The following is a 13,703-nucleotide window of genomic DNA, read 5'->3' as shown; positions in this document are numbered from 1 at the left end:
TGTATAAATAAAACCCATCCCAGAGTTTGGAGTTCTTAAAAGTAGCTCTAAGAAGCAGTATTACAACCCATCGCCCCCCCCCCTCAGAAGTCCGTTCTGGATCCACCCCTCGCTAGCTGGACCTGGAATTAAGAGGGGAACAATGCAAGGCCTTCGGCGTTGTTTATTCTACCTAATTGAAGAAATCTTAGGGAAGCTAATTTTCACTGATTACAGCGCCATCTATCACCAAATGAAGTAAATATTTCAAATAAAATTTACTTATGTTTCCTTGTAGAATCCGAATCTGCAATAGAAATCAGTCCCTATTTGAGCATTCAGTTACTTCATCTCATCCCCAAGGGGAGCGGACTAATTTTTTATTACAGGTGAATTTGGACCTCCAAAATATTAACATTTTATTTCGAACATATTCCCATCTGATGCTCTTTTTTCCAGGTATTTTGCACTTTCAAGTTAAAAACTTAACCTATTTCTTTGCAAAATGAAATGAAATCTTTGAGTTTTACATCCCATGGTTATGCCGGTTAGGCTAAAGGAGATGGTGATGATGAGTAATGAATGAAATGGTGGAATGAAGAAAGTGTGAGGAAACGAAAGAACCACGAGAAAACCCACGCACACGGTGTTTGTCCACCACAAAGTTCACTTCTTTACATACATTAAAGTGCAGCAGAATACAAGGATTGTTTCTCTCTCTCTCTCTCTCTTTAAGGACACAAATAAGACTGAGTTCTATAGTCTATAGTTATGAGTTCTACACTTTGTTTGTTTGTTTGTTTGTTTATTTTTAGGTCAATATAATGCTTATTTTGAAACGCGAAAGACTAAGCAGCAAATGATATATGAACACTTTATTTCCTTTTAAACACGAAAATTTAGGTGGTTTCGTTGAATGTTTTCGCTATAAAATGATTTCATCACACATAAATGGAAGAATGTACGTAGACCTATAGGTGCTGCACTCTCAGAAGAATAACCGTGAGCAAACTTATTGGACCACTCAATCTTACCTGTCCTTACATTATTATTTGTTGGAATAAATTGTTGGACCAATCTTATGTACTTATTCGAAAAATTTGATTTTTTCAAATAATTGATATTCCAATAATTTGTCCCAATTTTTATTGTAGAATAATTGTTCGAAAAAATATTCGAATGCTTACATTGATATTATTGGAATCGTGTGTTTCTGTTTAGCAGAAAGGGGTTCAAACTAGTGGTGGGCACAAAAACCGGTTTTTCGGTTTTCGGTTTTTAGAAAAACCGAAACTGGTTTTTGAAAAATTAAAAAAAACGGTTTCGGTTTTCTTCAAAACCGGTTCGGTTTTCTCCGAAACTGGTTATCGGTTTTCTTCAAAACCTGTTCGGTTTTTCACCTGATCCAGTTTCGGTTTTCTTCAAAACCGATTCCGGTTTTTTCCAAAATTTGTTCTATTTCTGACCAGAATGGTGTTTCGTTCTTCTCCGGAAATCGAATCCATTTCCACAGAAATAGTTTTATGTGTTTTCGAAAAGTTTTCACCGAAACCAGTTTCGATGAAAACCGAACCGGTTTTGGAGAGAACCGAACCGGTTTCGGCGAAAAACCGAACCGGTTTTGAAGAAAACCGAAATGTCGGTTTTCGGGTTTCGGTTTTTATAGAAACCGGTTTTCGGTTTTATAAAAACCGGTTTTGCCCATCCCTAGTTCAAACTGGTTTTCAATGCTCAGTGTTGCTATGTTTGGATGAACAGCAAAATAATCCAATGTGTGTGTGTTCCTGTTTCGTAGAATGATAGATTTTATTTTTCCACATAAGTTTGAGGAAAACCTGTACGCCATTATCTGTATTACATGTTGAGAAATGTATTCCATTGCAATATTGTAATCACATATAAATTGTAACAAACAAATTATTTCATAAATTACTGAGAAAATCAAGATGGCTGGTATATCAGCACTGCAAAGCAAAAATTAGTCATTCTACACATCCATGCTTCAGCAAATCAAGAATAAAGCTGAAGATCGTTGCTTCCAGTTTTGTGTGCAAGAATTTACGACTAACTTTGAACAAGCGGCAATAAACGCTACAAGAGAAACATTGCAGCAAGCGGCATTATGCATTTTTTGTTTCATTTTACCCAATCTATATGGTGAAAGGTACAGTAAGGGACACTTCTGGATGGTGTACTTTTGCCGTAAATTTCCGTATCGTTGTACCATCTAGAAGTGTCCCTTACTGTACAAGATAATGGGTTAGCTCTACTTAACAAGGGTGATAATCATATAAGAAAATGGGATAGGAGAGCAGACCACTTCCATTTGTTCTTTTTGAAGGCATTCCTGATGCATTTCTATACAAGGCGATGCACCAGACATTCCGGAGGAACAGGTTTTGCTAGACTACTTGGCGGACACCTATGTTGAACTGAATGCAAACTTCCACCCGTAAATACAGCAATATTTGAAAGTTTACTTTTTTTTTTATTGAATTGTTATTTGACTCCTTATGTTGTACTAATTATATTTTTATTAATGTTTTAGGTCAATAAGAAACAAATTTGATAACAGCAGCAAAAAAAGTACGAACAATGCTGAGGTTTAGCATTTCAAGTTAAATAGAAAATACACATATATCATTCCTGTATAGAGTACAAATTCAGTCTACTTCTGAAGCAAGAACAGTCCAAGAATGCGGCTGCTGGAAGATGTTTAGACGCGGAGAAAATTGTGGAGATGTTTAGACAGTCGTACTCGGGTTATTACGAGTAGGTTTAGGCCTTATTCCGTACTTTAATGCAGTATCTATCTCATTGTATTCATTTCGATAGTTGAAATTACATTCCAATCAAGTCAAGATGATATTAAGAGTCAGAATTGTATACTTAATTTATTATGGTTCTTACTATTATTTGTTCAATACATTTTTTTTTTTAATTTGTGCCTGTGTTTGTAATTTGTTTTTGTTGCAGTAAATCACGATTGCACTTGTGTGACGAGACTATTGCGAGCCACACCTCTTTAGATTTATGTTGGGTGTTGTTCCTTTCGCCAAATATTTCTAATATTGTGGTACTACCAAACTTTTCTTTGCGATTATGCGAAACAGGAATGGGTAAAATTGGCAACGTTACACACTGATAAGGCATTCTGCTAAACAAGAAGTAACCTCTTAGAATATATCTTTAGAATATTATGTTAATATTAAAATATTGGTCCCATGGATGCTAATCTTGATTAGGACTTTTGATTAATCTCAACTGGTGAATGCCAGTATGGTACCTCCAACTGTAGACCCTGGCTGGCCTCCTTCGTAAAATTTTCTTTTATCCTTCATAATTGTTTCCAGTAGCGTATTTAAGGGTGATTTTTGGCCTCAAGCCCCCCGAAATAAATTTATAAGTTTGGAAGGAAAATGAATTTCATTAAGAATTTGTCGGCACTGAAAAGGGGAAAAAATATAGCCTAAATGTTTATTCACGTGTTGTGAATAGTTTCCCCGAAACCAAACTCTACATACGCCACTGGTTCTTTCTAATGTAAAATTGTCTTATCGGTTGAATATGGAATTTTGGTAATAGGATAACCAACAGTAAATTCATTAAGAACTAGTCATTACTAATCGATAATTATGTTTTCATCTCACAGCAGTAACATTTCTTTGTGTTTTTATCTTTATGAATTTATGACTTCGTTAGATATTATCTTTTTAAAATAATAATAATAATAATAATAATAAGAGAAAGAAAATTATAAAACTCACCCTTCATTCAGTTAATGAATGGTCATCTTTCTCCCAACTAATTATTTAAAACAAAACTATTTGTGGTTCTCATCCCGCCCTGCACTCAATATTAACTGCACAATGCAGTCATTCGTGCACACACGCTAAAGGTATATACTACAAGAATATCGACAAATTCCGCGGGATACAGACCAGGTTGTGTTTCTACGTCATAGATGACGTCACTCTGAAAACTCCGCAGCGTCAAGATTTGGTGGTTTGTGGTCTTGCACTCGGTCGAATTTGCTTTTTTTGAGTCGAGATTCGTATTTCGATGTTAGTAGATTCATTCACAAACAAAATCTCATTGGTAGCGAATCTCTTGCACATTGTGCTTGCATTGTTATTGATTCTACCGAATTCAGCAATATTTCCTTTTTCTCTAGAAATAAATAGGATATACGCAATGTGATACTAATCAAGATACGTTTATACAGCACTAACAGAAATGTCCGTTTTTCGCACGGGGAGCTAGGATTATAGAAAGTATCTGAGAAACGCATAGGTGTGTGTAAGAATTTCGACTTTAACGGCAACGGTGATTATTTTAGCGGACTCTGAAAACTAAAAATGGGACACTAATAGACTATTAATTGTTTTCGATTTCTTTTTACATGTCCAACCCCTACCTATCTTCATTTCCCATCCTCCTGCTGATGGGCGATGAATTTGGGCCGAAACAGTATCAAGAATAACACTATTCATCTCATAAACTATAGTTTAGACCAGCGTTTCTCAACCGCCGTGTCGTGAGATTTTTAATGTTTTCTAAGCTCTTCCGCAAAGAAATTGTCTTTAGAAGATTTTTTTTTTTTTTTTTAATATCGCTAATCGACTTGATTTCACATTTGTCTTCCAAGTTTAAAGCTGAAAATTTTGTTTTAAGACTGTTGATTTTTCTTTGGAAAGAAACACTGGACACAGAAAAGTACTAATTTTAATAATACGATTCTTGGTGTTTTCTTCCCGATTAAAGTCACGAATATCATACCAAACGCCCGTACCAAACACATTTCTGCTTATTTCTGTAATTTTTAAAATGGCTTAATTTGCAATTACATTTTTTATGTTTGCTTTTTTTGTATCTAGGAAAACAAGCACACGCAGGGATGTTGCGAAAGTTTGAAACGTACTTTGGTGTGCTCCAAAGAAAAAAAAAAAAAAAAAAAGGTTGAGGTACGTTGGATTAGATACTAATATTGGTCGTTTCAATATTTTACATATCACCCTTCATTTCGTCCCCCTGCCGAAATTGTGCTAAAAATGTAAGCACAGTAATAATTGCAACAGATGGTCTCACTTTTCTACTAGGGATGGCCATAAAGTTCCGGTTCCGACGGAACCAGTTCTCGGAGATCCGGTTTCCAGAACCAGTTCTGGATCAGAATACCTGGTTCCAGAACCGGATCTTAGGAACCGGTTCCAGACCTTAATCCGAAAGCCCCCAAAGACCTGTAAATTATGCACAAAGTTTACGTTCAAAACACTGCAAAGAGTACCATGCGCTTGTGCCCTCCCCGCCCAGACCCGCTTGTGCCCTCCAAAATAATAATTTTGGTCTACCGGTGGGTGTTTAGCTAAATGAGTTTGCCAGTTACCTAGTTTGTTTAGCCAAATGAGACAAGCGGCCGCCGCCTGGGCGCCTGCTTGTCGCTTCCACCATTTCATCTAGCTCACTGTTCACAGCCTGCCAGCAGCTCAGGTTTAGCGTAGGGATGGCCACAACATTCCGGTTCCAGCGGAACCGGTTCCGTGAAGAACCGGTTCTTCAAGATCCGGTTCTCAGAACCGGTTCCGGAACCTGTTCTAGACCTGGATCTGAAAACCTGGTTCTAGACATGGATCCGAAGAACCGGGTCCGTTCAGACCCGAAAACCGGTTCCACCAGGAACCGGTTCTGGCCATCCCTATTTTCTACCTCTGGGTTCGTTGCTCACAGGGGCTATGGTAACTGGCCCAAGGCTATATAGCACTATTCCTCTAAATTTTGGCAATGGGTACGTTAGTCCAACTCTCTCCAAGTTCGGGAGGGGTGCATAAGGCCGCGTTTTAAATTTTGGAAATGTCAAATTTAAAAATCTGGTATGATAATATAGAATATATTTGGCTTCTTGATAGATGTATAGTGTTTTTTTTTTTTAATATGCGGAAAACTTTAAACTGGCAACACTGCTTTCTGTGACAGCATATCACAGTTCTCGGTTGTTTTGAGGCTAGTTCGGTTTAGCAATTCATCATGAATGGCCCTCATGCCAGAGCAACGTTTGCAAATTGTGCAAATTTATTTTGAAAACCATGGTTCAATTCCACAAACTCAACGGACATCATGTGCATATAATGCACATCCATCAGAGCAATTAATTCAAGAAACTATGGATCGTTTTCACAATACGTTTACTCTGAACGACGTATCCCGTAAGACGTCATATAGTGAGGATACAACATGTGATTGATGGTGTGCAGCGTAATGTTAGTCAGAACGTTACAGTCAACGGTAAGCGAAACAGGGACATGATTACTAACTTTTTCATTGCCCAATTGAAAGACATTAATGTTGCAGACATGTCCTTTTCAGCAGGACGGCGCCACATGTCACACAGCACGCGCCACAATTACTTTATTGAAAATAACAATTGAAGAAATGGACCTGTTAACTGGCCACCTCTTTCGTGCGATTTGACGCCATTATATTATTTGCTCTGGGGATATGTAAAGTCACATGTCTACGCCGAGAAACCAGTAACAGTTGAGTTGAGTGGAGCCAATATTCGACGCGTTATTGCCGAAATACAGCCTGATTTACTGCAAACAGTGTGTGAAAATTGATCCTCCAGATTATGCCATGAACGCGCCAGCCGCAGTGGCCACATGCCCGAAATCATGCTCAAACATTAATGCCATCAAAGGGGCTGTCAAATAAAGCCAATTTCATGAATATTAAAAACTTTTTCTGTATTTTATTTCAACATAAAGTTCTACGCCTAAAAAAAAAAAAAAAAAAAAAAAAAAAAAAAAAAAAAAACTTTATCTGGCTTCTTCAGTATGTGTTTCAACTAAAAGCTAATCGTTTCTGTTTTTCGTGTACTTAAGATTAAGGTCTGTTCGAAGCAGTGACGAAGCCAACTTTAATTTCTTGAGGGAAAGGGGCAAGGAGAGGGGTAGAGAATTCTTTTGAGGAGCAGCTGTTTCTATGTGTGCCGAAAACTGGGTCTATTAGTGTTATATTACTTGATCTACATTACAATATATCTTAGGGGGCCGACCGAAACAATCGAGGGGAGGGACTCGTCCTCTTGCTCCCTCTAGTGTCGTCAGTGTATAAGTAGGATTAGCATTTTTAGATGTGCATTTTTTTCTTTGAGACCAAAAACAACCTCTCTGAAAGTAACCGCATGTCAACTGTTGCTTCCAGTTCAGAATTCATTACTTCTTCCCCCTTTTTGGGTCCTTTATTGCCTTCGTCTGCTACTAAAACCCTCTTCACTCCTTCCTTTTTCCTTTATTATTAATTTTTAAAATTTTATTCTAAATTTTCTAGATTGAGTGTGCTATTTTCTGTACGACAATCTTGACAATATCAAGCATGGGCGTCTCTGGCGGGGTGGGGGTGGGACGAGTCCCCCCAATATTTTGAAGTACAAAAATATTCAATATTTTATTCTAATTTATTTACTAACGACAGAATAATATATAAATAATAAAAATTATATATATTTGGAAAATAATATTCAGGCCGTGAAACTATTATAGCAGAGTTCTTGATATACCTTAGAGGGGTCTGTAAAAGTAAGCAGAATGGTAACAAATGGAACTGAAGATAGTAAACAGGTTCGGCTAGGTAGTACCATTATAAGTAGTACCATTTAAATCACTTTCTTTGATGCTCCCCCCCCCCTTCCCCAAATTTTACATGCCAGAGACGCCAGTGACATCGAGCACTTTGTTCTTTTTCTGGATCCCAATGTCGCAGGTGCAATTTCCAAGGTACACCAACTTCTTCAATCAGAGAGGATTAATGATTTCCGAAAAGTCCATTAGTATTTCTTATATACAGTATATAGTAATCGTAGATACAGAGGCATCATTTGGCGAAAGACAGGGAGGCAAGCCAAATACAATCCTCTATTTACGGCTACAAATATGACACGGTTGAACAGGTTCGGATTTAAGGTTGAGCTTGGGAGGATTTCACCATTGGGGCAGGCATGTAGCCAGGATTCGTAATGGGGGGTGGGAGTCCGTAACAAGAAATACTATGGTTATCACGTCAGGGGCTCGATCATGTTTTACTGGCAACATGTATTAGTTCGTTTAGCCAGGGTTTGGTAATGGGAGAGTGGCATAACATGGAATACTGTGGTTATCACGCCAGGAGCTCGATCAATCTGAACTATTTTACTGGCAACATATATTGGTTTATGAGGACAATGAAATGATGATTTGTTAGTAAGTATTTTAATAACAAACTATGAAGAAATCTCGAGTAAAAGAATATAGAGAAAGATTTTATAATATCTACGTTCCTTCCTTTGTTCATTCAAATATAACAATTTTCCTTTCATTATGACCTGAACTAATAAAAAGCACATATCCACTATTATAAAAAGTAGGCCTACATATCCAATCATGACTTGTAAAATATTTTACAATATCCTCCCTCTGTTGAATCAAATGTTAACACAACTTTCTTTCCACATAACGGAACTAGATAGAATCAGAATGCTCCGTTACAACACCGTTTTTAACTTAATCCTACGTTTCCTTCATACAAAGCTCCTTGTAAGAGTTAGCAAACGCTTGTTGGAGCTTTCTTATTTTTAACGCTTATTCTTCTTTTTGTTTCATCCTTCCTTAATATTGTTTTCATTTCTGGTTTCGAAGGGGAGTCCAGACCCCTCCCTTGGCTACGTTCCTGCCTGGGGCCTCCATCAGGAATGATTATATGATTACATGATAGACATATCCCTTTACATTATTGCAGCAATTTGAAGATACATACATACAAAATACTTTTGAGGTAGAATTATTTTATTGAATTCTCATCTGCCTTTAATTCACACGACTTTTTACTATAGTTAAAGTACACTGAATCTTAGAATTATGACTTCTTTCTCAGAAGCTGTATTTGTAGTCTTACAATTACACAACCCAGTCATATTTCTTATACAGGGGTTGGACAAAAAAAAAAAAAAAAAAAAAAAAAAAAAAAAATCTAAAACGGTTGCAAAAATGTGAAAATCATACCTAGTATGGTGTGAGGTCTCCTTTTGCGTCCAAAACAGCTTGGATCCGACGTGGAATGGACGTATACAGCTCCTGAATCGTGGTGTATGGAATTTTGTACCAGTGTTCCTCCAAAACATGCTCCAGTTACTTAAGGAATGCTGGTGGAGGGTAATGAGACCGAACACGCCTTTCTAACTCAGACCACAATGGCTCAATGATGTTCAGATCTGGTGATTGTCGGACCCAGGGGAGGTGTGATAGCTCCTGGTGATGCTCCTCAAACCAGGATTTTACCGTTTTTGCAGCGTGACAGGGTGCCAAATCATCTTGGTAGAAGCCATCACCATCAGGGAACAATATTTGGGCCATGGGTAGAACCTGGTCCCCCAAACTGGCCTCATACACCTTAGCATTCATCATTCCATGTAGGGCTATGATGGGACCCGCAGCAAAGCACGATATCACTGCCCATACTGTAACAGAACCACCCCCATGCGCTACAGTTGGGAGCAGACAGTCTGTGTCATAGGCCTGCGACGGTGTTCTCCATATGTAAACACGACCGGTTGTTGGAAACAAGGTGAAGGTCGATTCATCAGACCACATTACGTGTTTCCACTGCTTACGAGTCCACGCCTTGTGGTCCTTACACCACTGGATACACCTCTTCGCATTTATTGCTGTGACCAGGGGTTTGGCGATAGCGACCCTGTCAGGAATTTTCATTTTATGAAGTTCCCGTCGCACTGTTTTCGATGAAACCGGCTTCTGTAGGCCGGAATTGAGTTCAGACGTAATCTTCATTGCACTGGTCTTCTTTTTAGCTGCTACAATCCGTTTTAATGCCCTCCGGTCCCTATCTGACAGGATTGTCTTTCGACCACTGTTGTGCTTTGCAGATGTCGTTTGCCCATGAATTGTGAATGCCCTCGTGACATTGGACACGCCTTTCGATTCCCCCACAATGTTCGCCACTGTTGCCACTGAAGCTCCAACCAGACGGGCACCAACGATCATGCCTCTTTGGAAGTCTGTCAGGTCGCCCATTTTATCGCACCACTTTCACACCACGGCACTCACAGGTGAACTGGTTACTGCTGACGGAAGAGGAAGGTCCACATGACACATTGAAAACAACAACAACAACAAAAAAAATAAAATAAAAAAAAATAAAAAAATAAAATAAAATAAAATAAAATAAAAAAGACCGCCAAACGCGACACGTGTTGTACAGTGGAGTGCCAAACTTACGTGTCCTGTATGAAGTGCTTTTAGATTTTTTTGTCCGGCCCCTGTATATATATCCTTCTTGCTTTAACACTTTCATATGGGCTTTTAATTATTTTATCTACATGCTATAGTATATCTACTTTGAATGTTGAAAAAACTTTTGAACCTGGTACTTAGCATTTGCTCTTAATGATTTTCTGCTTGTGGCTGTTCCCTTGAGTCATGAATCAGAGTCTATAAAGGTGAAAAATTCTTATCTCTATCTGAATCGGAAACAAGAACAATAAAGATGGAAAGTTATTTGAATTCATTTTTTCGTAATCTTCAACTAAAGCAAGGCTATATTTCATAATAGAAAACAATCGTGTATCTGTTATGTATATATATATATATATATATATATATATATATATATATATATATATATATACAGAGTGCGAATTACCGGGGGGGATGAGGGGGATTTTCCCCCTCAATCACATTTTGTTCCCCCCCAAAGAAGTCAGCTGAAGTATCCCCACTGGGGATGATCGCTTTCCCCCTCAAACTATGCTTAGTATAACTCCAAATTTCACTGATTTTTGTTATTTCTTGTAAATTTAATCTTCTAGCTGTAAGCTGTTCAGTTTTGGTCATTTCTACTTACCACCTAATTACCCACTATTTTCAACGTTGTTTAGTAGAACTATATATTATTATGACTACGGTTGTTACTTGCAACTGTACCTTCGTACCCTTCAGTTCGTCATCGTTTGTGAATTTGAATGTACTAATTGCGTATAACAAAGCCACATATAGATTTATAAATGTTCTTAGCGGTTGGCCAAGAAGAAGTAAACAAATAGCTTCTTCTGCCATACTTGGCGAAGTTCGGACACGTCATATTCATCCTCTACATTTGTATCGATTATCATCTTATTTTAATTTTTGTTATGTTATTTCATTTTCCAGTGTACGCTTTGTTAGCACATGGTCTTCATTCCCTAGTAGGTTGTGTGTATGCAACTCAAAAGTTGCATTTAATTTGTGATAATTAGCATAGTAATCACTGCTTTTACATTTTACGGAAATGAACTTTTGAAACTGTACTCAAAATCTGAGATATAGGTATTCTCTCGTAAGTATATGTTAACGTACACGCTGGGGGATACGCTCCTAGTGAGCAGACTTGTTAATGAAGGTGATTTTTAGGTGAATAAGCGAATAATTCAAGATTTGTTTCAGCATTTGTTAATACGACTGGTTCTCCGTGTCATTGTCCGTGTCTGTATAAGCATTTCAACTGGAGCGGGTTTTTTTAAAGTTAACCCTTCATTTTTCCATCTTTTCGCTGTACAGTTTGCTGTCCACGCAATTAATGTTGTCTGAAAAACTTCAGTGTAATGTTTTACTTTATTTGAATAACGTAGCCCATAGTGAATCAACTCATCTTCAACCTAACAGTAAAGTAATATTTAAGTGTTGACTTTCCGTGCCCATCACGGTATCGATATTTGGAGAAAAAAAGTCGTGATGAGCACAGCTTTAGCGGGAAGTAGAAGCACAAGCTCGAAATTTGAATTGAGAGATTTTAAATATTTGGCCTTCGATTTGACCTTGATGTGAGAAATCGGGTCCAGCAACAATCCATTTCTTATTTGATAGGCTAATATCTAGATTTTCTTTTTTAAAAAAATGTCCGGTTTAACTGATAATTTTAGTGGTTTCCACAAGACTGAAGTAGGTTTCTTTTCGCAACCTGTATGTATTAATGCAAAGTGGAAGCTTTCAATGTGAGTGGAAAAATTAACATATGCTTGTGATCATGGCTATCGCTCAAGCCGAATTATTAACTAAATAAACCTTAGAGAGCTACGGGGACAAGAGTGAGTACAACATTAAAACACGTTCAGAAAGGTTTAGAGGTGGGGGTGTATGTCAGACAATATATATGTGCATAGTTATTATCAGTAGATTTATTAAATTAATAAATCTCTTATTTATTACAGATGTCACGCACACACACACACACATATATATATATATATATATATATATATATATATATATATATATATATATATATATATATATATATATATATATATATATATATGGGGGTAAGGCATTTATTGTCTCATTTTGAAATTTGAACCTTCAGACTATGTCCTTTGGCCTAATTTTATCCCCCCCAATATAGATTATCTAATTCGCACACTGTATATATATATATATATTAGATAAACAGCTATATATTTTACACATTATATTTGAAATAAGAGAGAAATTATATTTTTGATCAAAAATTTTCTTGTAGGCCTTATATCTGTAGAACTACATATACTGTAGCCAAACCCAAACTATCACTTAACTCAGCATTATGTGCTTATTACGTATAAAAAAATTAAAAAAAAAAATCGATTTAGGGGCCGCTCAAAAATTTTGTAGCCCCTGATCCAAAAACTAATTATTGGCGAAGATCGCAATCTATTCTTATTTATTACTTCTGTTCGTAGTGCATAGTCTATTCTCTGTTGATTGCGTGCAGGGGCGGATTCAGGGGGGGGGGCAATCGCCCCCCCCCAGAAGAGGAAACTTTCTCATTTTACATATATAAATAAAACCCATCCCAAAGTTTGGAGCCCTTAAAAGTAGCAGTATGACAACCAACCGCCCCCCCCCAGAAGTCGGTCCTGGATCCGCCCCTGATTGCGTGGCGTCATTTTCTGTCTTGTTACGTAATTTTAGAGATGAACATAATTTGTACTTTTTTTTCCAACCTAATATCTGAATATTGATTTTGTTCCATTGAGCAAAACTAGTTTTAAAGGGAAAAGCCATGAAGACATTCTTCTTACGGGGGTAAAACCACGGGGCCAAACGTAGATTCTAAACGTAAGTACGTACAGTATACCATGGCACAACTTGTAAAACAGTTATTATTATTTTCTTATTTTCGATACATCTTTAGTGACTCCTTTCTGCTTGATTGGCATTCTGATTCGTAGGTTTTTTTTTTTTTTTTTTTTTTTAATCCTGGGTCTCCAAATAGGGAACCCGAGTCTACAGCTATTAAAAACTTGAAACAACAACGCCTCGGAAAAGAACAGTGGTTTATCTCCTCTCGTGAAGCAACAGTTAAATGACTTTTCCAAAGAAAAGCTTGAGGGGGAAGAATCCGAATTCTGTCGAATTGCTACATCTACAGAGTTGTCATTTCCAGTGAATACCAAATCCCCTCACTGGTCTCTGTACTACCGTGTCGAGACAAAACGCTGTAACTTGAGTTACATTGTTTTGACGCTATAAGAATTTTTGAATTTCCCGCCACCGATATTTATGTTCACCAGGGCCAGCATTGGGCTGTCAAATACTTTTGAAAATATGCCAAAAAGAATTTCGATGTAAGTAGGAAATTAGGCGGTCTGTAGCGACTTTACGGCTCTTTTTCGCAAAACTGCTCCGCCAAAGTTACAGCGTTTTGTCGCGACAGGGTAGTGT

The sequence above is a fragment of the Thermobia domestica genome, chromosome 15 (assembly GCF_964235325.1).
Source record: "Thermobia domestica chromosome 15, izTheDome1.hap1.1, whole genome shotgun sequence".
In the NCBI taxonomy this organism is placed as follows: domain Eukaryota; kingdom Metazoa; phylum Arthropoda; class Insecta; order Zygentoma; family Lepismatidae; genus Thermobia; species Thermobia domestica.
This window is presented reverse-complemented; position numbering follows the sequence as displayed.